A 26,465-nucleotide genomic window follows, 5' to 3' on the forward strand; every position below is an offset into this window, starting at 1 on the left:
ATCCATGTATCAATTTCGGAAGCAACCTCAAGGAAAATTTTGTAAATGAAGTTTTGGAGAAATTTCTGGAAAAATCTACAGAGGAAGTTTCGTTCGGTTCTGTAGCTCTGAGGGGCCCCCACATTTACTTCGGCCCCAAGCACCCACCATCCCTAAACTGGGCCAGGGAGTCCTCAAAGAAATTTCCGAATAAAGTTTTGATAGATCCTCTGAAAATAACGTAAGAATTTTTGGTATATTCTCTGAAGTATGTAAGTAAAGGTGTTTGTGTTATACTTTCTGAATAACAATCTATAGACATTTCTAAACGAGTTCCTGAGGAAGTTCATGGAGGAATTTCTTAAGCAATCCATGCAAGATTCCTAATAATTTTACTTGGTTTTTCGTACATGGATAGTACTGGTGGTGACTCCCTGTATACAAATTTTCATGCGAATCGCTTAAAAAGTGACGGAGTCATGGCAAAAAATCGACCCGTGCAAAAAAATATCGGGTGTATTCTAAAAATATATTTTTGAATAGTGTTGCTGAATTTCAGAATTTCACAGAATTTCTGAAGAAATCCCTGACAAAAAATACCGAAAAAATCCTTGAATATTTTTTTAATGAATCTTTGAAGTACCTTCTGAATTCTGGAGGAATTCTTGGAGAAATTTCTGATGGTGTTTCTGTAGGTATTTCTGATTTATTTATTTTCTAACCACCCTCTCCCCCAGAAAAAAATAAGATGGGATCGAAAAATGTCTGAAAACATTCCTTTTAAGGACAAGGTATTTGGAGCATATAGCTCAAAATTTCTAAAGCACCGTTTTTTAGAACCGTTGAACGGATTTGGATGCATTTTAATCCAAAACCGTTCAACGATTCTAAAAAACGGTGCTCTACAAATTTTGAGCAATGTACTCCAAATACCTTGTCCTTAATGTTTCTGAAAAAAAACTGAAGAACTTCTGAACAACCCTGAAATTTCTGGAAAAATCTCTTTGAAAGATTTCATAAGCATACCCTCAAGAACAATTCCGTATGAATCTTGGAAATCATTTTGAAAAAAAAATCGTGAGAAATTTCCAAATAAAAAGTGCAAAAATGAATCAAAATTTCTCATAAATTATTGATTTTCAAGCAATATAAAATATCAGAGTTTCCGCAAAAAAAATCAACAACTGCAAAACAACTATATTATTCCCACCAAACAAGTTTGAATTTTTCATAAATAAATTTGATAACATACCTACGTGAAAAAGTTAAAAAAAATGAAAAATGAAAAATAGTAATTATTGAATTACTAAATTATTCACTAAGAGTAAATAATAGAAAATAATAGGCAACCAATTACCGAACCACAGAACTACATAGATATGATAGATAGACTGAATAGACAGCAAAAAACGACTTTAAAACATAGGTACTTTCCAAACGTTGAAAAAAGTTATGATGGATTGCCACTGGATCTTTCTCGAAAAAATATATTTTTTTTTCACATCTATGTCATTAAATTTTATTTTTGATATCCAAAGATTTTCTACTTCTGTTCTCAAGATATCTATGATAAGATATATTAGAGCCCATTTAGATTAATGGAAGAACACATTTAGTATTTTTTGTGCGGTATTGCAAATTTGACTCATTTTCCTCTATATGGGTGAAAATGTCAAATCATCATAACTTTTTTCAACGTTTAAAAAGTACCCATGTTTAGAGTAATTTTTAAGCAGTACATTGTTTATATTGTTTATAATCGCTCAAAATTTCATTCAATTGCGTTCACTGGTCTCCGAGATATAGCAGCTTAAAAATTAGTTGTCTAAAAAATAGTGTTTTACGAGAACGGTTCGAGGTTCGCGAAAGATTAACCAATCGAGCTCAAATTTGTATAAATGATGCAAGTATAATAGGTTGACAAACAGTCACAATTTGAGAATTTTTGATGCATTCTATGAAAAGTTACAGCATTTTGAACCTTTTGTGAGAGACAAAAAATTGCCTATCCCAAACATTTTGGCCACCCCCTGTATCTCTCGAAGAGTACTTATGAGTCATACAACTATACTTTTTAAGATTTTTGACCAAGTGTATTACAATAAATATCTCAGCCGTTTGTCAACCGATTTGGGATATCTTGGCGCTAATTGAAAGCTACAACATCCTAGTAGAATCCTATAAAATTCGATTAAGATTGGACATTTGTTTACTGATATATCTTTCGAAGAGTACTTAGGAGTTATATAGCTAAACTTTTTGAGATTTTTGACAAAGTGTGTCATATTAAATATCTTTGCCATCTGTCAATCGATTCTGGTTCTCTTAGCACCAAATAAAAGCCACAATACTACTTCGTAGCTATTTTAATCGACTGATTAAGTGATATTAGACGAAGTGTTGTTCGATGCTTATCCACTTGTTAATCGATTCAAGATCTTATGGCAGTTAACGAAATATACAATACTTCAGAATATGTAAACTATTTTTTAAGAATTCCATACAAGATTCTAGGAGATGCCTGGCATTTTTGGCAGTTTAGTCCATGATCCATGATGCTATTTTGGAAATCAATCCACTAGATGCCAAATCCACAATATTTTCTAGAATGACCAAAAGGCGCAATCACACAAAATAAATAAGTTAAATACGAATAATACAACAATAATTTTAATAAGTGTAAGAAGGGTTCTGTTCGCCATAGGTGGATTAAATCGGAGTTTTCAATTCAATTGGGCGTTTCTCCAGGTTTTAATGTTTTTTTCAGAGATTCGTCCACATATTTCTCTAAGAAGGATATTCTGAAGGATAATAACTCAATAACTTAACGAAGATTTTCTCCAAAAAAATTACTGTAAATTCCTTATTTTTTTTCTACGAATTCCACCAAAAATTAACCGAGAAAATTCTCGAGAAAGTTCTTAAGACATTTCTTCTACGATTCATTCAAAAATTTCCCGAGGAATTTCTTCGGATGTTACTCCAAAGATTCATTCAAAAATACTTCCTTAGATTTCTGCAAGGATTTAACAGAAAATTTCTACACAACCAAAAATCCTTACACCCAAATGTAGGTTTTCACTGAAGTGTACTCACACGTTCATGGAATGACAGGTTCAACCTGACACTTAAGGGGAGAGTCCACCTTCCTGATCACGGAACATCTCAGGGTTTGTTTCAGAAATTTCTGCTGGGATTGCTTCAAGGAGAAATTTTAACCAGGGATTTCTTCTGAAGTTCTTCTAAGGAGTTTTTAGGAAATTCTTCCAAAAATTTCTTTGCGAATCCTTCAGAGATTGCTTCGGAAATTCTTCTCAAAGTTTCTCCAAGAATTCTTTGGGAAACTTGTTCAGTGTTGTGTGTAGAAATGCCTACAATGATTTTTTAGCAATAGAAATATCTCCTGAGAAGTCTGTAGAGATCCTTGAATTCGTTCACATATTATCCGGGAATTTTGAGAAGTTGTTCCAGAAATTCTACAACATTACTAAAGATTTTTTTTAAGAAATCCTAGAAGTAATTTCAAGGAAATCCCAGGTTGGCTTTGTCAAGAAATCCATTGAAAAACTCTTGGAGTTACCTTTTGAAACTCCTAGAAGAAATTTCTTGAAATCAGCTTTTTTTGTGATTGTCTATCTCAGTCATTAGGTCAAGATAAGTATTTAATACTATTCCGACGTTTCTGGCCTTCTTCAGGGATTGTATTGTCTACCGTCTACCGTCATGAATATTTTTTTTTTCTGGTTTGACCATGAGAGGAGAGAGGGGTCTCCAGTTAGCCTAGTAGTTAAGGCTATGGGGCAATGACAGGCAAAGAAAGCCCTTCAATTAATAACTTTGGAATAGAGTCTGTCTAGTTAGAGTCTGGCGGACTGTCACTTTCGACCGTAGTAAATCGAGCATGACATCATAGTGTCCTCACCGATAAATGCTACACCGTGACGTCATGCTTGATTGGCTCCGGTGGAAAGTGGCAGTCCGCCAGACTCTAACTAGACAGACTCTACTGTGGAAGTGCTCAAAGAACACAAAGCGAACAGAAGCGAGGCAGGCCAAGTCCTAGTGCGGACGTAGAGCCATAAAGAAGAAGAAGAAGAAGAAGAAGAGATGGAGTTTTCATGCCTGCTGTTTGCTAGATTAACAATTTCGGGGAATCTTCTTTCTTTTTCCGATTGTGTACACTCAGCACTGCAGAGACTGTTTCAGAATGGATGTATCATCATCAAAAATAGTGGCCATCATCGAACAGCAGGCATGAAAACTCCATCTCTCCTCTCATGGTCATATCAGGAGAAATTATTCTTGACAATATACAATACAGTTCCTGAAGAAGGCCACAACAAAAGGCCAAAACGTTGGAACAGTATACAATGCTTAATAACTGAGAAATCAATCCCAAAATAGTTGATCAGTATCCAGTCGAATTCGCAATTGCAAATTCTTGAAATGTTTTTGCAGATATTCGTGTGAAAAAAATTCCTGAAACAAATATTTAAAGAGCATTTCTCCTAGAAATGCTTCTTTTGAAGAAACCCCTAAAGAAATTCTTAGATGAATTTCTTGAGAATTTTTGGAGAAATTGTAATGAAAAAATCCTGGAAAAATCCTGACAATAATTTTGGAGGAATTCCTTCAGAAATGTTTGAAGAGATACTTACATGAAACAAACGAATCCCAGGAGCAATTTCTGAAGAAATTTCTAAGGAGACCCGTGGGCCAGTTTCGTGATCAATCTTTTGAGAAATTTCTTGTAAAACTAATGAAGAAGGGTCAAGGCAAACTCCTGTGGGAATCCCTGAAAGAATATCTTAAGAAATTTTCGAAGAAATCCATGGACAGGGATGCATTTTGAAGGTAATCTTAAGAAATCCTGCGAGAGTTTTTTTTTCTATAAGCTTTCCAGATTATTTATGATAAATCCTCAAGGGATTCCCAATGAAGTTTTTTCGGTGAAATCCTCGAGATTTTTTTAATATGATATTCTCAAATGGAACTCCAGCAAGAATGTCCATTTCGCGATAATCACAGACAAATTTGGTGAAATAATAATGTATGTAAGAGTTTTCCCAGAATAATTCTAAATTAGGCGCAATAATGCAGATTTTTCTTTGATGGCGTAGCAGTAAAGGAGCGCTAAAATTTGAGTGATTTTCTCTGATTTTACCATGACAGCACTGGATTCACTGGTCTCTCGTTTAGCAGATGTCCTACCATGAATATTTTTCTCTTCTTTCGTATCGGTGAAGATGCGCGTGGCCGTCAATGGAGGTCTTCATGTCTTTTCTTCTCTGACCTCCGATTGGATGGAGAGAGTAGTTTATTGGAAGTATTAAACTTATCCGTGTTAAGAGAATATCCTACATATATATGCTACACATCAGGGTTCTGATGTTACATTTTTCCTTGTATAACTTTTAGCTACGCCCCCTAGTTCCACCACTGCACCCGCGAAGGAAGGGTGACATCGATTCGTGGTACTGCGAAAGAGCTCATAAATTTTTCCGCATATTGGCGGAACAGCAAAAGCGGAATAGAACAAAGAAACCATATACTTACACTCTCTGCTCTGTGTGCGGAGGTGTGAAGTACTTGCATAGGTACGTGTCGGATGGTATAATCAAAAAGGGAGAAGAGTGTCATTAAAAAGTGACTCCGTTAGGATAGGGAAAGAAGGAAGAGATCGTTCATCGGCGTTGGCGTCATCATCTCGAGTTGTCAGCAGGCTCCTGAAGATCTTAACTGGTGTTTCGCGTAAGGGTGTGTACTTATCACGTTGTAGATTTTAATTAGACGGTGTTAGATCAGTTACGGCATAAAAATGCTGTCATTATAAAACAGGGAAGATGGTAAGCGTTGATAAGATTACTAATTGAATCTTGAAATTTTACATTTGGGGGATTCTGGTAATCAACGTATTTGAGGAAATTCTACACTCCGAATTTTAGTAGCTGAATGGGATTTCAGTTCGAATAAGAGTAACGAAGCATTTTTCTTGACGAAATCCTTAATTTCTCTCACAAAGTTTTCATCTTAAAGTATCGTCATTTATCACTCGCCATGTGCTAAGACAAAACTTACGTTTTGTCTGCACGTTCCAAGTTTGCATCTTGCATCACAACCCTTTTTTGGCATGCAGAAATTCCGACGAGATTTACTTGGAGTAAGAAATCTGCTTCAGACCACGTCGAAGATCGTGCCACAGCACCAAGCAGCAGCCCGAAAGTTGCTCACGCTCGCTCGACTAAGCAGTAGCTTTCGAGCCTGTCGATGTCGACGACGACGACGACGAGGTGGATGTGAAACTTAAGGACTCGACTCGCATATTTCACTTTCGTAAACAATGTTGCACTAATTAATGCCCTCCAGGCAATTCGTCTTGCAGACACTACTGACTGGTAAGGTATCTACTGAAATTCAACCGGAAGAAGCAGTTCCCATAGTTTGACGATGTGTCGGTTCCTGTTTGCTGCAACTCTACTGAGAAAGCGCTTCCGCCTCACCCATGGGCCATGGAGTAACTTTATCTTGCTACTTTCTGCGAATGCGGAGTCGATGCTCGCTCTGCTGCAGCAGGTTTTAAACGAGTGAAAACTGACACGTGTAATGAATGGGGCAAAGTTTAACCATTCCGGGATTTTCATACCTGCTCGGTTTCCGGACGGATTTATCTTATCTGACTAATCAGTTTTATGGAGTTGGTTCTGTCGAAGGATGGGCTGCGGGAACGCACTGCTTGAGAAAAAAACTGCAGTAATGCATCAAGCCAGTGCTTCTCAAACTGAGCTTTCTCGGCACTGCTGTAAGCCCTCTTTTTCTACTTGTTAAAACGAGCCTGAAAAAGACAAGTGCACCGTAAAAACAAAGTTTGGGAAGTGCGCCCTAGACCAACACTTTATACGCGGTTATTTGGAAGCATGTACGTACGCATATGGACTCCACTTTAGCATCCTATTCTACATCATATACGACTTCGTATTGGTTGGGAAGTCCTCGTGAAATTTTCAGTGAAACTGTTAAATAAATTCCCAGTGGAACTTCTTGTGGAATTCTTCAGCAGAAATCCCAAATTTTACAGTAGAACCCCTGGAAAAACTTCCGGAATTTCAAGAGAAACTTCTAGAGGAATCCCCGATGGAGCTGTTAAAAAATCCTCTAAAAATCTGCCGAAGAACTTTGCTCTCTTCTGGAGATTTTTCTAACATTTGTGTAATTTGTAAAATTTCTTTGGTGAAATCATCCAGGAATCATGCAGGAGTTCAGCAGGGTATTCTTTTTGATGTTCCAATTTCAGGGGTTCAGAATCTACGTCGAAAATTCCATTGGGAGTTTCACCAAGAAATTCACTAGGAATTCCAATGTGAATTTTCTAGGTTTCCGCCCGGAGTTAATTTTGGACATATTAAAAATTCCTCCAGAAGTTCTACGGATTAATAGTTATTCTATGAGTTCCTCTGTGAATTGTTGTACTCTCGGGAGTTCCACTAGGAATTCTTCTACGGGTACCACTCGAATTTCTATCCGAGTTCTACCGACGGTTCCTCTAGATCCACCAGGAGTTTCTCTAAGAGTTTCACTGGAAATTCTTTTAGGAGTTTCACTCAGAACTCTTAGGAGTTCCACCAGGAATCCCTCTAAAAAGTTCACCGAAAATTACTCTTAGAGTTCTACTACGAGTTCAAATTCTTTAAGGAATTCCACTGGTAATTCATCTCGGAGATTACTCTGGAAATCCCTCTTGGAATTGCACTGAGATGTCCTCCAGGATTTTCATATAATTCCTTTAGCAGTTCCACTGAGAATTCTTTTAAGGATTCTTCCGAAAATACTTCTAAGAGTTCGTCCAGAAATACCTGTGAGAATTCCACTGGAAATTCGTCAAGAAATTCCAGCACGAATTCATCCAGGATACTTCTACACGTTCCTATGGGAACTTTTGTAGAAATTCCTTTATGATCTCTGTCAGAAGCTTTTTCGAAAATTCTTCCTGAAGTTCTGTCGGAATTTTCATGGAGAATTTTTCCGGAAATTTGTCTAGGAAAATTTCGGGAACTTGTTTAAAAGTTGTTCGATAAATTCTTCCGTAGAACTTCCATAAAATTTCAAGAGTTGCTCAAGAAATTTCCAGAATTTGAAATTCTTCCGAATACTTATAGAGTATAATATTAGCTTAAAGTAAGAAAAAAAAGAAACCCGGATACTCTTCTGAAAGTTCTGGGAAATTTTCTCTAGAAATTGTCATGGAAGATTCTCCAAGAATTGTTTTCATATTGCTGCGCCCTCTCTACAGGGCATTTTTTTTATTACCGTACGGGATATGGCCGAAGGTTCTCAGATTTTCATGAAACTATTTCCACAGGCAGGGCTCATGGACATATGAACAAAAAAAAATTGAGAAAAAATCAGGTTCGCCTATTTTCCCGGAAAACTCAGGTGGAAATTCTTTGATTTCCTCTGGCACCACTTACTTTGAAAAATCATAACTCAAGAACGAAGCGTCATGGTAACAATGTTTTTTCAGGAAATGAAAGTAAATTTTTTCAGAAATCAAAAAAAAAATATGAACTGGAAAAACTTTTCCACAAAATTTTCCACAGTTGAGAAAATTCGCAAAGAAAAGCCGAAAAAACAATACCCGAAATCGTAAAAATATATTAAAAAATAATTTTGAGAAGGTTATTCCATAAGCTTGAATCGCTGAAATTTTTGGAATGCACTTTTTTTCGTTTTTGAGTTATGGCCAATTTTGTTGAAAAATGTCCAAATGTTTCTTATAAGCCTTTTCTTTGAAAAATCATAACTCAAGAAAGAAGCATCGTAGAAACAAAGTTTTTTTTAGAATATGAATTTCTCAGGAATAAAAAAATATAAAAAAGAAAAAAGTTTGCCACAATTTTTTCCACCGTTGATGAAATTCCTCCATGAAATATTTTTCACGAACTTTGTCTGTATTTATTGCAGAAATTGTAGTAGAATCCTTTAATAGATCCTTCCCATTTACGCTTTTAGATTTTTCTCCATGAAAACCTCCAGGAACATCGCCAGAAATTACAATGGGATTCTTTTAAGATTTACAAAGTTTTAAGATTTCCGGTAATCCCTCCATAAAGTTTTTAAGAGTTTCTGCTAGAAATTTCCGATAGTTAAACCTGATTTTTTTTTAAATATTTCTACAGATAATCTGCCAGACATTTTCTCAGACATCCCTATGGAATTCTTCAAAGAACTCTTCCAGTATTTTTGTCCAATGCCTGGGAAATCTTCCAAAATAATTCCTGTAGTAATCTCTAAAGGTATACCAGTAGAAATTTTGAACGGAATCGCAGGAGCGATTTTAAAACTAATTATTGTAGGAATTTCTGCAGGAATTCTCAATGGAAGTTCTCAAGAAATGCCTAAAAAAAAGCCTTGGAAGCATTTCCGATAGATTTTCTGTGGGATTGTTTACAGAAATTTTTAGAGGAATTTCTGGAAAATTCCTTGGAAGAACTTTTGAAAAATTCCTTGCTGAAATGCCACACTGGTGGCAAGTGTACCGATTTATACAAATCTGATGATGGCTAGAAACGATTAAGCCGAAACGTTGTAAATCCAGGCTTCAGTGTGTACCAATCACCGAAAGTATCAACAATCAATAAATATACCATTGGACGGTGACTGAAACCCTTCAGAATTCTAGAAGAATTTCTGAAAAAATCCCTGGCGGAGTTTCAATAGGTACCCATGAAAATTCTTGGGGATTTTATTGTGGAAATATTTGAAGGTGGCCCTGGACCAATTTTCTTAAGAATTGAAGAATTTCAGAAGAAACCAATGAAGGAGCTTCATTGGTAAATTAAAATTCTAAATTTCAAGAGTTATTTCTAAAAGAATTCATGAATCAATTTTGGAAGGAATCTATTAGAAGATTAAAAAAAATCCTTAACCAATTCATGAAGCAATCGCATGAGGAGTTTCTGAAGGAATCTCTAGCGACATTTCGAAAAGAATCTCTGGAAACTTTGGAAGAATTGTGGAATAGTTTCCAAAAAAATGCTTTGGGGAATTTCTGGAGGTATTCTGAACTTTAGGTTCTGATGACAGAAAACATTTCTGAATCCATACATGATTTCCTGAAAGACTTTTTGTACGGATTTGTGAAAGAATCTATGGAGGATTTTCTGAGTTAATCCACGGAAATTTTTCTAGAGGAAATATTTAATAAATTTCTGTAGGATCCTCCGACGGAAAATCTAGAGGAAATTTTGAAGTATGGAAGATGTTCTTAAACCTACTTCACAAGGGAACCGTAAAAGCCGTCTGGATAGAATTTCAAAAAGATTTTCCCAAGAAATGCATGAAGCAATTTTTTATCTGAGGAAGGTTTTATAAAGGAGTTCTTGAATAAACTTCTGGGATAATCTCTAAACATATTTTGAGAAATTCTAAAGGGAAAAATGATTTTCTAAGGGAATCTCTTTTGGAATTATCAAAGAAATCTATCCGAAGAAATTTTTGGCTGAATTTCTTATAAAATCCGTGGAAGACTTTCTGAAGGAAATGCTGGGAAAGATCCTGAAGATATACCTGGAGATGTTTTACAAGAATACTTACTTACTTTCAGTCAGTTTTGCCGCCCCGAAAGGGTCGTTAGGCCAAATTACCTTTCTTCTACCGTTGTTGTTACTGCCAAAATGCATGGTATGCCTGCCCGTATTTTTCATAAGGGTCACGTTGATTGAACGGATTCTATCTTTCTGTAAACAACAACAAAATCAAAATGAAGCGATACGGGAGTTTTTCAGCTGAAAATCTACCACCTATAAGCGAAAAAGTCGAAGTCGGTACTGCGCTAATGAACAACGCGTGGTGTCTCAGTCCCCTACTCAGTTCTCTCTTTTTCACCGTGCCGTTTCGCGTATGTAATTAACCCATTTCCGAGCAATCACGAAACAAACAAGTTTCGTCGTTTGCTTAGTTTGGTTCGCTTCCTTCCTGATACCGAACTGATGATGAGGAGCTCGTCGACCTACCTACCAAATGGAGTTTCTTTCCACCCTGAAAGAAACGCACTCGAAATGTGAAGGATCTAGTTAGCTGGCTTTTCTACTCCTGGACTGGTTCCAGTGAAAATCGTCGCCCATCGCCGTCTGTGGTTTTCGGTGTTTGGCGTTTGGAAATCATAGCACGAACCGGAGCTGCTAAGTGAAATCGGAAATGGATTCCCTAACGAACTCTTTAACTTTGCGTGTGAAAAGGGTGTATTTTTGTTATTATTGGTGGATGTGAATAGAGTTTCGCTTCCATATTTTTTTTTATTTTCTTGGTTATATTATACTCCTGCATTTTTGAGGATGTTGGAGTATTATAGGATTGATATTCTACCACTTCACTCAAACTTTCAGCATCACATGTGGAGGGAATTTATAAATGTTCAACTTAATAAATCTGGCGTTCGATTTGATTAGGTCGAATCTGCATAGGAACCACAGCAAACATACGACCTATTCAAATCGAACGCCAGAAATATTTTTATTTCAGATGTTCAGCAAAGTTTTTGTATTCATTAAGCTCACGAGATTTCAGCCATTATTTGGGATTCTGCCTTCAGATGACAATACTGTGCGATTTACATAAGTTAAGTTGTGCTACTTTTCAATATAAAAATGTATGTAGATTCGTTGCAGATACAAACTTTCTTGGTGGTCTGAATCATGAGATAAAAACGCAAAATAAAAACAAATTGTAAACACATTTAAGATGAAAATATGACGAAGCCACACTCCGAATTTTCAAGAGCACAACCAAATAACGGTTTGCATTGAAAAGTTGATCGATTGGTCATCACCAGCGGGTAACCAATCGATCAACTTCACCTTTTTAATTAAAATCAACAGATTTTTCAGTTCGCTATAGCAGCAAACTGATTTCCATTGTTTTATAGTATAAATATTTTAATTTATCCAAATTTTTGGCAGTTTATAGAACAAACATAGATTTGATAGTTTCAACATTCAATAATGAATTGCTCGGAAATCTGTTTTGGGGGGATGGGGACATGGACAGGTACAGAAATAGGAAAATACCCTGGAAGAGGGTACTAACGCACAAGCGTACCACAATGGGTTCAAACAGTGCCCTGAAAAGGGCACTATAATAACGCATAAAGCGAAAGAGAGCCTATAGCTCTTTACCACAGTGGGTTAAGAACAACAGAATATCCTGAAGATTCAGGTTTCTGAAGTCAGTTTCACATAATAAGTGTTAACCGAATACTCTGAAACGTAGTTGCGCAAAAACTGGACAGTTACATATCAAATGATACGAAGTTCCATAATCGGATTTACAACTATCGGATACAAATGAATCAGCTTGCTGAATACACTAGTTTACAGCATTTTTGAACTCGGTAAGCTGATGATCGTTTTTGGTGTAGAATCATGCCCTGAGATCGAAACCGCGTAGGAAAAAATTACAGTAGAGCGGATTTTTTTTCGACTTTCCATACAAGGCTGATGATTTGAAATCGATTTTTGTTCTATTTTTAAGCAAAGTCGCTCACTTCACACATCTCATTTTTTTTCTAAATTATTTATTTAAGGCTCATATGTTTAACAAAAAACTTTACGGAGCCGATATTCTTGTAAATTAATTTCTTATTCTAAAATCAATTTAAAAATCAATAAAGAGCTCTGCGCGCGCATTTCTTCTTCACGCGAGGGCCGGAACTTGAGCTGGAACCGGATGCTGCAAATTGCGCCCTGCGTTGATCGGCTGTCGGGTTTCCCATCACTCCTTTTATCGCTTTCGCCACTTCTTCAAGTTTTTCCATCTGGGTCATCGGACGCCATTCGTCTTCAGAACCAGCTGCAGATTCACAAACGACAGATTCTTCCTCAACTACCTCTTCGAACGGCTGGTCCGTGTCTTCCAGTACTTCGATTATTTGAAGCTCCGATGATTTACGATTCGGTGAAATCGCACCTTCATCTGAAACAACAGCTGCATACGAATGGGGTTCCTGGCCCTTCTGCTGTTGTTTCCCCGGCTGCTTGCGTTGAGGGCAGGAATCCTTGCGGTGACCTACCGCTCGACACAGAAAGCAGACATCCTTTAGTCCGTCGTAAAATACTCGCCCTTTCCAGTTTCCGACATCTATCGCTGGTGGTATATCGCTCTCCACATCAATGTACACGCCACGCACGCCATTGAAAATATGTCCAAGTCCGGAGTCCGCGGGGAATTTTTCGTGGACTATTTGTTCAATTTTTCCGTACTTCCCGAGTTCCGACGACGAACAGTCATCGCTCAGCTCCGGAGGTAAGTCGAAAATTCGTACATACTGTATATTGCTTCCAGCGATACACATACGCACTTCCACCGTCAAACCGTGAGTATATACGAACTTCCTTGGGGCCGCGTTAGTGTTCAAACATTCCTTCATCGCTTCCATAGATGCGAACTTTATAAACAGCGATCGGTCCTTGGCTGTTTTATAAACTGATTCAATCAGTAATAAGTCCGCATTCAACGATTTTATGAAAATCGCTATCTCCGCCCATGACGGTCGAGGGCTACCCGGAGGGAAACGAAACTGTGCGGTATTAATTATCTCGCACATTTCGATTGCACCGAAGAGGAGCTGACGGACGACGCAACGGTGAACGACCGGGAGACAAAGCACGATACCGTTTGCACAATCGAATGGCAAACATAAAGCAAACTACAAAGCGCACATTTGCTGGCGACCGTATCCGACGGCAGCTGCGATACAACTGACACACATCTCATTCTCCGTAATCAATGCTCCGATTGAGCTGATTTTTTTACTGCAACTCACCCACATATGATATGATAAATAAACGTTGACAAAGAATTTTTAAATTTTTTTTCTTATTGAAAAAAATACATTTCTTCATAATTTTTTGGAAATTTTGCTGAACTTTAAGGAGATTGTCCCCAAAACTCGCCAATATCTTGATTTTCATCAATCTGACGCAAAACCTGCATTTAGATGATCGAATGGTATTATATTCAGCATTGAATTTATGAAAAAAGATTTAAAATTGGTTGAACAAAACGCAAGATATTTGAATTTTATTAAATTCCATATTTTAAAAAGTTGTAAAACTCGATACCGTCGTGCGGGGTTACTTTTGAAATGTGGGGCTACTTTGGACACTTGTGAATATGGATTTTTTGAATTCAAAATATTGTTCAAATCTGTTTGATGTCTTTGGGACTATTATGAAGCAATATTTTCCCCTTCATTTGGTTGAAATTGTTTTTAAAACAGACTCTTTGTGGCTTATCAGGACGCGAAAAAACATCGAATAAACAAATAAAATATATATCAGAACATTTGCTCTGTATGCGTTGTTTCTACAGTCCATAAATTCCAAAGGGTTGATCAATTGATTCAAAATGTATCAATGTAGCATATACAATCGAATATTTGTATCGTTATACATTATAAATGACCGTTTCACCTAAATAAAGGATTGATGGTCCCTTTTATCAGGCTATCTATATAGCAACATCACGCTGCTCATAATACCAGAGATAGCACAGAACTATCTAAAAACGCATATATTTATTGAAATCATGTACGATATAGTATGCAACAGTATTGGTACAATGTAGTCTTCTAAATAACCCTGGAATTTTAAATGCAGTTTTGTTATAGTTAAGAATGTCCAAAGTAGCCCCCATCCAGTTCTATATGAGATGTGTCCGATTGGTGTATGAACAACTTTTTTGATTATGGATGGATTAAGCTCAAATTTTGCATACATGCTACATACATACTCACAATTATTGTTTGTAAAAATTGTGGATATTTATTCACTACTCTGGGAGTTATAATGTCATAAAGTTGAAACACCATGAAAAAGTGTAAAAAGAAGCCCCGCACGACGGTAAAACTCAAAAACTGTTCTACTTTAAATTTTTTGAAGCACGGTTTCGAAAACAGCGCTAAATTATGCTTCAAAAATTTTGGTCGTTGACAGAAGTTCACGACTTTCGTTTTATTTTGTAAACTAGTTATATTCGCCATGTGATAGCTGAGTCGGCAGTGGCCAGCTGCTGCAATTCTGCTTAGACAGATTAGTTAGATACTTCGCCACCCGTAGAGATGGCTCTGCACAATACAATTTGGTTTGACGACATGACTCCAAACTATTCCAGTATTGTCTGTGTTGAGTGACAGCCCAGGTGTGAATCTGAAGCTTAACCCAACACTTCGATATCAGAAAAGCTGGCTCAGGGCCAATGAAGTCATGTGATGCTCCAGTGCGAGCTAATTCATCAACCAATTCATTTCCAGCGATGGAAGAATGGCCAGGTACCCATGCAAGGTGAACAACGTTTGCTGAATTCAGCTCCTCGATTTGAGTTCGACAAGCGATAACTATCTTCGACCTGGAGTTGGCCGAAGCAAGTGCTTTAATAGCAGCCTGGATATCTGAACAGAAGTATATCACTGTGCCCATTACGTGCTGCTGAAGTGCTGATTGCACTCCGCATAAGAGCAAGTGTCTACCAAGTGAGTAAGACTGATACAGTCTTTGCTCACGAGAATAAACACCAGCACCCGCTCGACCTTCTAGAAGGGAGCCATCAGTGTAACACGGTGCCGTCTGAAATACTTCTTTTCAGATAACCAGATGTCCACTCTTTCCGGAAAGGGAATTTAGTGGAAAATGTCCTATATAGAAAATTTCAAGCAATTGTAAGCTCACTTGGAGCAAGGACAATTTTGTCCCAATTTACCAAAAGTGGAACAACGAGGTGTGTGTTGGTGTGCGGTTCACAGGAGTCTCCTCTAGTAGGCCGAGTACCCGTAACCGGTAAATGCAAGAAAGTGCATCTTGTTTGAGATGAATGTGTAATGGGGCATCGTCAAAGAGAACTTCGAGCGCTGCCGTGGGAGTTGAAGAGAACGCTCCAGACATCGCCATTAAGCACATCCTTTGCAGATGGCCTAACTTTGATTGAATCGTTCTCATTTCGCCCTTTTGCCACCACACAAGACATCCATAGGCCAATATTGGCCGAACAACAGTTATGTAGATCCATTTGATATACTTGGGTTCTAGACCCCAAGTTGTACCAAAGGTTCGCCGGCATTGCCCGAAGGCCATACAAGCTTTCTTGATTTTGAACTCAATGTGAGGTGTCCAGCAAAGCTTGGAATCAAGAATGACTCCAACGTACTTCACCTGTTCAGTCACATCGATTTCAGAATCAAAGAGACGCAAAGGTCGAACGCCATTACGGTTTCGCTTTTCCGTAAAAAGAACAATAGATGTTTTACTCGGATTAACCGAAAGGCCATATTAGCGACACCAACCCTCAACTACCTGAAGGGCGCTTTGCATCAGGTCAAAAAGGGTGGTGATACACATACCAACTAACAATGCTAGGTAGTCGTCGGCAAAACCATAAGTAGGAAAACTGCTATTATTGAGTTGCCTCAATAGCGTATCTGCTACGAGATTCCATAAAAGCGGTGACAAGACTCCCCCCCTTGGGGGCATCCACAAACACTCAATTTCCTAATCCCTGCTAGACGCAATGTCGAAAAGAGGTATCGGTTTTTGAGCATTTGGTGAATCCAATTGGAAATCACTGGAGATATGCCATGACTCCGTGCGGCTTCCAATATGGCATCGAAAGGCTCATTGTCAAAACCCTCGATATCTAAGAAAACACCCAAACAAGATTGCTTTTGATCGAATGCTTTCTCGATATCGTAAACAACCTTGTGTAAAAGAGTCACAGTTGACTTACCAGATTGGTAGGCATGTTGGTTCACATGAAGAGGCACGTTGGCCAGATGAACATCACGGATGTGATGATCCACAATGCGTTCTACGCATTTTAGAAGAAAAGAGGTCAAACATATAGGTCTGAAACTCTTCGCTTCTTCATACGACGCACGACCCACTTTCGGAATTAACTTCACAGTAATATCCCGCCAGGATTTGGGAATATACCCTGTAGCAAAACTGCAAACAAGTATTTTTTTTTTCAAAACTTGTTTGAAATAATCAAATCCCTTCTGAAGCAAAATGGGATAAATCCTATCTGCCCCAAGGGATTTGAAAGGAGCAAAACTATTAAGTGCCCACTCAATCGATTCTATAGTTACAATACTCCGAGCCGAGGTCAGGGAATCATAACTACAAGAAAAGACATCAGGTTCATCCGAATATGTAATATCCACACATCCAAGGAAGTGTGTGCTGAATAAGCATTCCATAACTTCCTCATCAGAGGAAGTCAGATCGCCATTTGGCAAACGAAGTTCGTTCACTCGGAAATCCTTAGATTTCGCAAGGATTTTGTTTAACCGACTGACTTCACTCAAACTGGAAACATTTGTACAAAGGTTTTTCCAGCCGGATCGTTCAGCAGACCGGAGAGCTTTCTTGTAGGCCTTGCGAGCCGACCTGTAAGCCTCCGATCCAGCCGAACGTCGTCTGTTCCAACTCTTTCTACATTGTTTCCTGAGATTCGACAGATCAGAGTTCCACCAAGGGGTTCCTCTTGTGGTCTTCACAGATCGTAGAGGGCATGCTGCTTCAAAACCTTCCATGATGAAGGTCATTGTAGTATCAACGGCATCATCTAAATCACTTGGATTGTCAATAGATGGTGAGTATCCATGAAATTTTGCCACGACCCAATCAGTGAAAATGTCCCAGATTGCTGACCGAGCATTCCCGAGCAGAAGGGCATACCTTACAAATACCATGCGAAGAGCAACATGTGCTCTAATACCTAAAATTGTTATTGCGTCGTTATTGTACGAAATGTTATGAGAACATCACAATAACAGTTGGAGGTATTTGAGCAGAGTTTGGTATTGATGTAGTGTTTGCTACTTTAGCAGTGAAAACAACCGAAGAACAAGATTTGCTATTACATCATGAAGTCATCGAACATATGAAACATTTAATAACAAGAAATGTTATGAGTTTGTTATTCAATAACTTTGGAATAATAAATACAGTAATTGAAATTTAAGGTATGTATTTATTATTGAAATAACAAGACTTGTTATTTTCTAGGTGTTATTTATACAAAATTTTGGTATTCGTTTTTGTTATTTTGCCTCTTATTACCACCTAATGAAGGGCATATCAAGGTATGGTAGTATTTAAGATAAATACCTTGATATGTTAATCACTTGTTATTTTCTTCTCCTCGGAATTCCTGAAACGCAATGTTTGCGAAGTAACATTTAAATGTTCAAAAAAGATGTAGCGATGGTCAGATAAAGATTCTTCATCTGACACATGCCAATTGGTCAGTTCGTGACTAATTCTACTAGAGCAAAGCGTTATGTCTAACACTTCCTCTCTAGCAAATACCATGAAGGTTGGGCGGTTGCCTATGTTAAGTAATGCAAAATCTGTACTACTTAAGTACTCCATCAAACTGGAGCCTCTCAAGTTAATGTTGGAGCTACCCCAGATGATATGGTGAGAATTAGCATCACTGCCAACAATTGGCGGAAGGTCTTTTGAAGTGCAGTATGCGATGACTTGCTTGAATGCATCCGTAGAGGATGGTTCATCATGCGGTAAATAAACCGAACAATAGACGTATTTCCTGTTCAAGTTTCCAACGGATACATTAATTGTGATAGCACATACATCTCTGGTGGTTAGTTCAGAGATGAGTGTAGCAACGATTGTGTTGTTTGACAAGCACACATGCTCGAGGCATGACACGCGAGTTTGCCATTTTATGTTTACTGAAAGTAGCAAACACCGGGTTCACAAGGTTTCCTAGATAGAAATTTCCCTTACGAAAGTAAGGTTCTTGTACCAAGGCCACTTGGGCTGTACCATTTTGCTGCAAAGATTGATCGTTGCTGTTCTTTTATGCTGAAGATTGATCTGAGCTATCCTAACCGTAGCCACTTCCCAAACTAGGTAAGATTAAACTCTTTGCAACAACAGCACAACAAAGAACAGCAGCAATAAAACCAAATCGGTATCGATTGGAAAACGCCAAAGGCGAGGATGTACAGAATACATTGTGTAAATCGCATAAACCATATAGGTGAAAATTTAAACTAATTAACAACATCTTCATAATCCTGCCCTTATTTAGCCTCAAGTGGGACTAAAGAAGGGCAGCCGATTGTCTCGGAGAAACACAAGGCCCACTGCACCATTGCTCCGGTTAGCGCAGTAAGGGTAACATACTGTGGAGGGCACCCTGGTACTCTAAAGGCTCTGTTTGCGGTTAGGTTTTTATTAAACCCCCCTACTGCCGTGTGCAGCATAGTTGTCCCATGTTCTATGGGAATCCCTATTAACATGGGACAACTATGCTGCACACGGCAGCCTAGCCATTCATTCCTAGGCACGGTAAGCATGAAGCCGCATCACATCATGAATTAGGGGTCACCTGTTGGTGAACTCTTACCACCGGAATTCTTAGTTATTCTTAGCCAATTGAGACAATCGCTACCGACACTACACAGCTGTCTAGGCTGATCGAGAAAAGAAGTTAATAATGATCGTCAACCCTATTTCTCAGCATAGTGTGCACTATGGACACTTTCACAGTTCATAGCTAAGAGGTTCCTCCTGCCAATGACAATTTCTCAATAGTATGTCATGTGACAGACACACAAAAATAAACCTGTCACCCTTTTAATGGTCTTGCTGAATACCCCCACGCGTTTACCACTGCAGCTGAGCCAGTCTTGTAAATACTAAAAAAATGCAACCTTCCATCCAAACAGGGAGAAAAAAAGAAACAAAAATTTAAAAGCTAGCTGAAAACCAACTTTTGTTCAACACGAAGTGCTGTTAAACATAACCCAACATCTAACCTGGGACGGAAAGATGATAAAGTATCAATAGAGCGGGCAGACATTGGTCATTACTGCGGTAGCAGTACCACCTACTTACCATTGCCACGAATCCAAAAGGATAGGATTGTGCAACTTCCGGAAAACTTTTTCCTAGCATCCCTCTTGCATTCGGGCGTACTGGAAAGTTTTTCATTCCGAGGGTAAATGACCAATTAATGTTTTTGTTGGTGGGAAAAAAAAACTTTCTTGTGATTTATCTTCCCCGGAAAGTGCAAAGGATTCCATCCCGCCCATCTCGCCCGACGGACGATGTTAATTAGGGATAATGATTTCCCTGGTCGTCGTGATTTTTACAGTGGAATCTTTTGCAAGGCAGTGTTCGCCGTCTTTGCGCAATTTAATTATTTAAGCTCTAATCGATTCGATATCAACGTTTTCCCTGTGGTCAATTATTCTGACGGCTGAGAAATAAATGAATAATTGAAAGCAACTAACAGGAAGCGGTAAAAACCAATAAAGCTTCTGATCGAAGCAGCCCACGCCTCAGAGGCGAACAAAAGCAACGAAACGCACTCACAGCCTGCTGCCTGTTTCCGTTGCGAATTCCCTTGACTTCAAAATAGAGCAGAGCGAGTCATAGATAGCCTTGCCACAGCTGGCATAAGCTTTAGGGTGGGTCATTGCGATCATTTTCTCAGAACAAGGTCTTTTTGGTTTCATTTCGTCTCGTGAACAACTGTGTATGATGTGAGTGCGACCGGTTATTTTTACGCGTAGTCAAAGATCGAAAATTAATCCGACATTTGTAAAAAATCCTATATTCCACTACCCTTTTGAATGTATTTAAAAGATTTAGCATATATTCACTAATAATAACGCTGATGCAAGAAGCTTTGCATACGGGATAGATTTTTTCACAAGCGTGTAATATTTGACAATGTTTTTCGACACACCTTTTCAGAATCGCATAGTTGACGTAACCACCATTGGCAATGTCAGCCCTCACAAGCTAATATCTATCAAATGTGCATAATTGTGACCAGTTTTATTCAATAGAGCACAAGATATAATCACTAGCTAGATATCAAAATGAAAAAAATCAAACTTTTCATTAATCATTATTAAAATTTCAAAAGTGTGTTGAAAACTACAGTGGCGCTTACGTCAACTATGCGATTATGGGCAGCTTAGGCTATATTTTTGCATCATTGGTTACATGACTCATGAAACATTTGAGTCTCTCACAAAAGATCAGCAAAAAAAAGTTCGAATTTAGATGTGCAAAACGGAGGTATAACCGATCCCGCATAAAGTTTGTATAGTCATTCGAGTTTTTAAGTAGAACCTGTGGAGCGGACCTGGTGCGATGGTTAGAACACTTGACTACAACGCCGAGGACCTGGGATCGAATCCCACTCCCGACAAACTCGCAAAATGTGAGTTCTTCCTTCGGAAGGGAAGTAAAGCGTGGTCCCGAGATGAACTAGCCCAGTGCTAAAAATCTCGTTAATACAGATAAAAAAAAGTAGAACCTAACATACCTTGATCTGATCGAATTCGATTGAATATGTATGTCTCTTTTTTCCATGTAACGGATGACTCAGTCTAATAAACATATCTAAACATATAGATCTGGTATGTTCTATCCTGACAGCAGCGGCAGCAGTAGATTCATATACGTATGACCTCAAAGCTCAAGTAGATTGGTTATTGCAGTTGTTCACAGTTTGAGAGCAAGAAAAAAAGCGGCCATCACACTGTCAGGACTACTGCACCAGCAATGAATCGAGAACCAGTCACCATTCGCCGTTCGCCATAGGGGAAATAACGTGGAAAAACTTTGACTTGACTCTTGGCTCCACACGAGACAAGTACTTTCTTATTTTTCTTGTCCGATTATTTCCCATCGAAATATCCTCTTCATGGATCGCTGCCGGAGTGACTTCCTGCCAGCTTTCTGCCATAATTGGATATCGGACAGAGAGTTTTGTCGAACACGGACTAGCTAAAAGGAAATCTCCAACTGGCTGACTGGAAGTGGTAGGAAGTAGGGGATTTTGGGGTAATATACAGGGGATGGCCAAAATGTTTGGGATAGGCAACTTTTTTTCTCTCGCAAAAAAGTTCAACATGCTTTAACTTTTTATAGAACGCATCAAAAAATCTCAAATTTTGACTGTTTTCCAACCTATTATATGTGCATCTTTGGTACAAATTTGGGCTCGATTGATAAATCTTTCGCAAAGTTAGAACCGTTCGGGTAAAACACTATTTTTCAGACAACTCATTTTTGAGCTGCCATATCTCGGAAACCAGAGAACCGAATTGAATGAAATTTTGAACGTACACTAACAATATGTAAATGCTTCACAAACTATTAAAACATAGGTACTTTTTAAACATTGAAAAAAGTTATCATGGATTGACACTTTTTGGATTTTTCTCGAAAAAATGTAATTTTTTCACATCAATGTCAATAAATTTTAGTGTTGATATCCAAAGATTTTCCACTTTTGTTCTCAAATTATCTCTAATTAGATATATTAGAGCCTATTTAGATTGAAGGAAGAACACATTTAATAATTTTTGTGTGGTATTGTAAATTTTACTTATTTTTCTCTATATGGGTAAAAAATTCAACCCGGTATAACTTAATTCGCCGTGAGAAAATATTACATTTTATAACGTCGTATTAAGTATCAATATATTGTTGATAAACGTTAAAAAATTCATTCAATTCAGCTCACTGGTTTCCGAGATCTGACAGTTCAAAAATGAGTTGTCTAAAAAATAGTGTTTTACCCGAACGGTTCTAACTTCGCGAAATATTAATCATTCGAGCCCAAATTTGTACCAATGATGCACATATAATAGGTTGACAAACAGTCACAATTTGAGATTTTTTGATGCACTCTATGAAAAGTTACTGCATGTTGATTTTTTTTTGTGGGAGAAAAAAAGTTGCATATCCCAAACATTTTGGCCATCCCCTGTAGATACATCTCCGGAGTAAAACGTGACAAGCAGCTAGCTGTAATCCTCAACTGTCGATTTAGGCAGACCAATTATTTTCTTTCACACAGCAATAACAACAGTCAATTCTACCTTGGGGGTGCATGACGCTCCAGATTACCCTACACTTCCTTCAGTCCACAATGGAGCGGGATAACAAACGGATTTGTGCTGAACGTAAAAGACTGTGAAAAGGTACAAACTTTACAATAATCGAGACGGGATTCGTTTTCCCGATGCCGGTATGAACATAGTCTGACCGTCAAATGACGAAACACTCAAACCTACTTTTTACCAACGAAACTCAGGTTCAGAAATATTGTAAAAAATATTGCAAAATGAGTGTGTAATGGTGTTCAATGTTACACTGGAATCTGTTTGTATGCCATTGGCTGGGAATGCATGAATGACAGACATTCCAATACAAGAGAAACTTATTAAAACAGATGATTGCAATAAACACTTTTCATCTAGTGTACGAAAAAAACATTAGAAACATGCTCAATAGACTGGGTCAAAAAAGTCGATTTTTTGGAACAAAGCTTTTTCGATTCCTTTTAGCGTCCAAATCAACTGTGCAAAATTGTGGAGCGATTGGTTGCTTCCCCGTATTCCGCATTACGATTGAAATTTGTATGAAATTTAGTATGAGAAAACGTGCTTTTTTGCATTTTTTCTCATAAATTGAAATTTTTCGCCTAAAACAATCTAACTAATGACGTTTAAGTATAGCCTAGGATATGCCGAAAAACTTTGTCGAAAACCGCAAAGTGATGCGACCCTCGTGAAAAAAGTTATAACGTACAGATTGCCCGAAGATGCTTAACATTTAACATGTGAAGGAATAACATCAATAACAAAACCTCAAATTTCGACCTAAGTTACCAGGCACAAGCGTCGGCATATCTTAGGCTATACTTTACCGTCATTAGTTACATGGTGTTAGACAAAATAATTCAACTTATGGGTGAAATGCAAAAAAGTACATTTCCCATACTAACTTCCATACAAATTTCAATCGCAATGCGAAATACGGGGACGTTACCAATCGCTCCCAAATTTTGCACAGTTGTTTTGGACGCTAATACAGATTGATAAACCTTTGTTCCGGGTTGATACGATCAAATTTAAAGTTTCACCATACAACGTTGACCCACTCTACTGAAGAAGTTTCTGGCGGAATCTCCAGCAGGAACTTCTGAAGAAATTTCTGAAAAAAAATTCAGAAGAAACTCTTGGAATTTCTAAAAGAATCCCTAAATTGAATTTCGGAACAAATCTCCAGAAGTACTTTTTAGAAGAATGCACAGATGGACTTTCTGCCGAAATCCTCTTAAGAAATTCCTGGAGGAATTGTCAGATGCAATCTCGAGATTAATCCTTAGGAGCTTCTGGAGCAGAGTATATGTACGCACAAATCTCAATATGAGATTGAGAAAAGTTGGCTGTGAGCACATGAAAATTCCTTGAGCTTGAGACTCGCGATGTTGGTGCACATCACATTAGCATTGCGAGTCTCAATGAGACGTCTCAATGAGACAAGCTCCAGGTACACCCGCTTGATACACTCTCGAATCCTTCGCTAGGATTACATTAATAGATAATGTTCAGTTGGGACTGGCATGACGTTTTCCGGGAGCGGAGGGAGTTTAGGTCATAAGTATGCTGCGGCAGATGGAATGCAGCCGAAGGTTGTTTTACGACGGGAAAGTTTTAATGCTCTTGGTACTCGTCCATTTATTACGTAAGGCAATTTTCTCGATTTTTCGACAACCTCCCCCCCCCCTCTCAATCTCCCCCCCCAGAGTTTTTGTATGAGAACACAAATATTTTTGTGTGTCGCGTAAGATTTCTCATACCCCCTCCTCCTTCCCATAAATCCTTACATAATTGATGGACAGCCCCTCAGTTCGTATGCTTCCGATTGGTGATTTTTGGGCATGTTTTGTATGACCAACGGAGAGGGATGAAGGATAATTTGAGTTGAAGGGATATGGCCCTAACCACTAGCGTGCGCAGGGTTCTTGCTTAGGGGGGGGGGGCACTATAATAATGGTGCAATATATGTATGATCATGGTGCAAAATGAATGATGGTGTTACACGCAATATGAATTCCCAAGTAGGGGTTTCAACATGTTGTGGTGCTGACATCGCCAAGTACTTCATATTGGGATTCTGGAGGAGGCTTCGGATGGTTATGATTTCAAGGCAATACGAAACTTTAATATGAAGTCATTATCTCGACTCTTATAAAATTTCATAAACGTATCAAATACAATGGAGAATATCTAGAAAATTATCAATTATAGAAAAAAAATATTGTCGTTGTGAAAGAATTTTGATCCTAGACAATTAGTGATGCTAGAATTGGAGAATGACAGAACTCCTAGATAGAACATTTTGATCGGAACCCTTGTTGCAATCTCCAGGATTTCTCCAAAGATTCGTGCATGAGTTGCTCCAGGAATTCCCCCAAAAAATCTTCCAATAATTCCTTCAGAAATTCCTCCAGGAAGTCTCATATATTTCTCCAGAAATTCCTCAAATAATTCCTCCAGGAATTCCTCCAGTAAATACTCCAGGAATTCTTCCAAAATTACCTCCAGGAATTCTTCCTAAAATATCTCCTAGAAAAAATCCTCTAGAAATGTATGCCAGAATTCCCCAAATATTTCCTCCAGGGATTCCTCTAGGAGTTGCTCCATGGAATCCCCCAGAAAATCCTCAAGGAATTTCTGAAGAATATCTTCCTGGAATTCCTCGAGAAATTCCTCCAGGGGTTCCTTCAGAAAATTATCCAGAAAATTCTCAACGAATTTCTTCAGGAATTCCTTCAGGGATTCATCCATGGATTATTTCAAAAAAATCTTAAATTCCTCAACAAATTTCTCCAGAAATTCCTTCAGAAATTTCTCGAAAAATAACGCCAGAAATTCCTACAGAAATTCCTCAAAAAAAAAAAAATCATCCAAGAATTCCTCATGAAATTCCTCCAGGTATTTCTCCAGAAAATCCTCTAGAAATTTCTGCCAGAATTTCTCCAGAGAATCCTAAAAGAATGTCTTGCGGAACTCTTCCAAAAAATTTCGCCAGGAATCTCTACAGGAAATCCTCCACAGATTCATCCAGTAATTTCTCCAGGGTTTTTTTCCAGATTTTTTTTAAGGAATTCATTCAGGGATTCAATAATGAATTTCTTCATAAATTCCTCCAGATATTTATTTAGGAATTCCTCGAGGGGTTCCTTCAGACATTTCTTTAGAAATTCCTCCAATATGCAACCAGGGATTTCTTTCAGAAATCCCTCCGCGGATTCCTGCAGAATATCCTAAAGGAATTTCTTCCAAAACTCGTCCAGGCAGTCCTCCAGTAATTTCTTTAGGATTTTTTCCAGAAATTTCTTAAGGAATTTCTCCAGGGATTCATTACTGAATTTCTTCAGAAATTCCTCAGAAACTTCTTCCAGAAATTACTCCAGGAATTCCTTCAGAAATTCCACGAGGAGTTCTTTCAGACATTTCTCCAGGAAGCCTCATATATATCTCCAGAAATTCCTCAAATAAATCCTCCAGGAATTTCTCCAGTAAATACTCCTAGAACTCCTCCAGAGATCCCTCCTGACATTTTTCTAGGAAAAATCCTTAATGTCTGTCTGTC

At 38.1% G+C, this 26,465-nt stretch overlaps 1 protein-coding gene across 1 annotated transcript in view; it reads left to right on the top strand.

Moving 5' to 3' along the window:
- The window catches only part of LOC109433505 (tyrosine-protein kinase-like otk), a 228,837-nt gene that overhangs the window by 126,028 nt on the left and 76,344 nt on the right, over positions 1 to 26,465 (top strand). The window lies entirely within an intron of this gene.

Source organism: Aedes albopictus, chromosome 3 (genome assembly GCF_035046485.1).
Source record: "Aedes albopictus strain Foshan chromosome 3, AalbF5, whole genome shotgun sequence".
NCBI lineage: Eukaryota > Metazoa > Arthropoda > Insecta > Diptera > Culicidae > Aedes > Aedes albopictus.